This window comes from Phyllobates terribilis, unplaced genomic scaffold, assembly GCF_046119375.1.
Source record: "Phyllobates terribilis strain yellow unplaced genomic scaffold, ASM4611937v1 Scaffold_25__1_contigs__length_18738178, whole genome shotgun sequence".
NCBI lineage: Eukaryota > Metazoa > Chordata > Amphibia > Anura > Dendrobatidae > Phyllobates > Phyllobates terribilis.
In genome coordinates, this window is record NW_027362785.1 from 16949716 (window position 1) to 16954164 (window position 4449).

Genomic DNA, 4449 nt, shown 5'->3' on the forward strand with positions numbered 1-4449 from the left:
TTGCGATGCTTCCGCACATGTACTGAGCCGTGTAGCTGTACATCCAGCGCTGTGACCTCTGGTACCGCACACATGTACTGAGCAGTGTAGCTGCACATCCAGCGCTGTGACCTCTGGTACCGCACACATGTACTGAGCCGTGTAGCTGTACATCCAGCGCTGTGACCTCTGGTACCGCACACATGTACTGAGCCGTGTAGCTGCACATCCAGCGCTGTGACCTCCGGTACCACACACACATGTACTGAGCCGTGTAGCTGCACATCCAGCGCTGTGACCTCCTGTACCACACACACATGTACTGAGCCGTGTAGCTGCACATCCAGCGCTGTGACCTCTGGTACCGCACACATGTACTGAGCCGTGTAGCTGCACATCCAGCGCTGTGACCTCCGGTACCGCACACACATGTACTGAGCCGTGTAGCTGCACATCCAGCGCTGTGATCTCTGGTACCGCACACATGTACTGAGCCGTGTAGCTGCACATCCAGCGCTGTGATCTCCGTTACCACACACATGTACTGAGCCGTGTAGCTGCACATCCAGCGCTGTGACCTCCGGTACCACACACATGTACTGAGCAATGTAGCTGCACATCCAGCGCTGTGACCTCCGGTACCGCACACATGTACTGAGCCGTGTAGCTGCACATCCAGCGCTGTGATCTCCGGTACCGCACACATGTACTGAGCCGTGTAGCTGCACATCCAGCGCTGTGACCTCCGGTACTGCACACATGTACTGAGCCGTGTAGCTGCACATCCAGCGCTGTGACCTCCGGTACCACACACACATGTACTGAGCCGTGTAGCTGCACATCCAGCGCTGTGACCTCCGGTACTACACACACATGTACTGAGCCGTGTAGCTGCACATCCGGCGCTGTGACCTCCGGTACCGCACACATGTACTGAGCCGTGTAGCTGCACATCCGGCGCTGTGATCTCCGGTACCGCACACATGTACTGAGCCGTGTAGCTGCACATCCAAGGCTGTGACCTCTGGTACCGCACACATGTACTGAGCCGTGTAGCTGCACATCCAGCGCTGTGACCTCCGGTACCGCACACATGTACTGAGCCGTGTAGCTGCACATCCAGCGCTGTGACCTCCGGTACCGCACACATGTACTGAGCCGTGTAGCTGCACATCCAGCGCTGTGATCTCTGGTACTGCACACATGTACTGAGCCGTGTAGCTGCACATCCAGCGCTGTGACCTCTGGTACCGCACACATGTACTGAGCCGTGTAGCTGCACATCCAGCGCTGTGACCTCCGGTACCGCACACATGTACTGAGCCGTGTAGCTGCACATCCAGCGCTGTGACCTCCGGTACCGCACACATGTACTGAGCCGTGTAGCTGCACATCCAGCGCTGTGACCTCCGGTACCGCACACATGTACTGAGCCGTGTAGCTGCACATCCAGCGCTGTGACCTCCGGTACCGCACACATGTACTGAGCCGTGTAGCTGCACATCCAGCGCTGTGACCTCTGGTACCGCACACAGGTACTGAGCCGTGTAGCTGCACATCCAGCGCTGTGATCTCCGGTATCGCACACAGGTACTGAGCCGTGTAGCTGCACATCCAGCGCTGTGACCTCCGGTACCGCACACATGTACTGAGCCGTGTAGCTGCACATCCAGCGCTGTGACCTCCGGTACCGCACACATGTACTGAGCCGTGTAGCTGCACATCCAGCGCTGTGACCTCCGGTACCGCACACATGTACTGAGCCGTGTAGCTGCACATCCAGCGCTGTGACCTCTGGTACCGCACACATGTACTGAGCCGTGTAGCTGCACATCCAGCGCTGTGACCTCCGGTACCGCACACATGTACTGAGCCGTGTAGCTGCACATCCAGCGCTGTGACCTCCGGTACCGCACACATGTACTGAGCCGTGTAGCTGCACATCCAGCGCTGTGACCTCCGGTACCGCACACATGTACTGAGCCGTGTAGCTGCACATCCAGCGCTGTGACCTCCGGTACCGCACACATGTACTGAGCCGTGTAGCTGCACATCCAGCGCTGTGACCTCCGGTACCGCACACATGTACTGAGCCGTGTAGCTGCACATCCAGCGTTGTGACCTCCGGTACCGCACACATGTACTGAGCCGTGTAGCTGCACATCCAGCGCTGTGATCTCCGGTACCGCACACATGTACTGAGCCGTGTAGCTGCACATCCAGCGCTGTGACCTCCGGTACCGCACACATGTACTGAGCCGTGTAGCTGCACATCCAGCGCTGTGACCTCTGGTACCGCACACATGTACTGAGCTGTGTAGCTGCACATCCAGCGCTGTGACCTCTGGTACCGCTCACATGTACTGAGCAGTGTAGCTGCACATCCAGCGCTGTGACCTCTGGTACCGCACACATGTACTGAGCCGTGTAGCTGCACATCCAGCGCTGTGACCTCTGGTACCGCACACATGTACTGAGCCGTGTAGCTGCACATCCAGCGCTGTGACCTCTGGTACCGCACACATGTACTGAGCAGTGTAGCTGCACATCCAGCGCTGTGACCTCTGGTACCGCACACATGTACTGAGCCGTGTAGCTGCACATCCAGCGCTGTAACCTCTGGTACCGCACACATGTACTGAGCCGTGTAGCTGTACATCCAGCGCTGTGACCTCTGGTACCGCTCACATGTACTGAGCAGTGTAGCTGCACATCCAGCGCTGTGACCTCCGGTACCGCTCACATGTACTGAGCCGTGTAGCTGCACATCCAGCGCTGTGACCTCCGGTACCGCACACATGTACTGAGCCGTGTAGCTGCACATCCAGCGCTGTGATCTCTGGTACCGCACACATGTACTGAGCCGTGTAGCTGCACATCCAGCGCTGTGACCTCCGGTACCGCACACATGTACTGAGCCGTGTAGCTGCACATCCAGCGCTGTGACCTCTGGTACCGCACACATGTACTGAGCCGTGTAGCTGCACATCCAGCGCTGTGATCTCTGGTACCGCACACATGTACTGAGCCGTGTAACTGTACATCCAGGGTTGTGACCTCTGGTACCGCACACATGTACTGAGCAGTGTAGCTGCACATCCAGGGCTGTGATCTCCGGTACCGCACACATTTACTGAGCCGTGTAGCTGCATATCCAGCGCTGTGACCTCTGGTACCGCACACATGTACTGAGCCGTGTAGCTGCACATCCAGCGCTGTGATCTACGGTACCGCACACATGTACTGAGCCGTGTAGCTGTACATCCAGCGCTGTGACATCCGGTACCGCACACATTTACTGAGCCGTGTAGCTGCACATCCAGCGCTGTGACCTCTGGTACCGCACACATGTACTGAGCCGTGTAGCTGCACATCCAGCGCTATGACCTCTGGTTCCGCACACATGTACTGAGCCGTGTAGCTGCACATCCAGCGCTGTGACCTCTGGTACCGCACACATGTACTGAGCCGTGTAGCTGTACATCCAGCGCTGTGACCTCTGGTACCGCTCACATGTACTGAGCAGTGTAGCTGCACATCCAGCGCTGTGACCTCTGGTACCGCTCACATGTACTAAGCTGTGTAGCTGCACATCCAGCGCTGTGATCTCCGGTACCGCACACATGTACTGAGCCGTGTAGCTGCACATCCAGCGCTGTGATCTCTGGTACCGCACACATGTACTGAGCCGTGTAGCTGCACATCCAGCGCTGTGACCTCCGGTACCGCACACATGTACTGAGCCGTGTAGCTGCACATCCAGCGCTGTGACCTCTGGTACCGCACACATGTACTGAGCCGTGTAGCTGCACATCCAGCGCTGTGATCTCTGGTACCGCACACATGTACTGAGCCGTGTAGCTGCACATCCAGCGCTGTGACCTCCTGTACCGCACACATGTACTGAGCTGTGTAGCTGCACATCCAGCGCTGTGACCTCTGGTACCGCACACATGTACTGAGCCGTGTAGCTGCACATCCAGCTCTGTGATCTCCGGTACCGCACACATGTACTGAGCAGTGTAGCTGCACATCCAGCGCTGTGACCTCCTGTACCACACACACATGTACTGAGCCGTGTAGCTGCACATCCAGCGCTGTGACCTCTGGTACCGCACACATGTACTGAGCCGTGTAGCTGCACATCCAGCGCTGTGACCTCCGGTACCGCACACACATGTACTGAGCCGTGTAGCTGCACATCCAGCGCTGTGATCTCTGGTACCGCACACATGTACTGAGCCGTGTAGCTGCACATCCAGCGCTGTGATCTCCGTTACCACACACATGTACTGAGCCGTGTAGCTGCACATCCAGCGCTGTGACCTCCGCTACCACACACATGTACTGAGCAATGTAGCTGCACATCCAGCGCTGTGACCTCCGGTACCGCACACATGTACTGAGCCGTGTAGCTGCACATCCAGCGCTGTGATCTCCGGTACCGCACACATGTACTGAGCCGTGTAG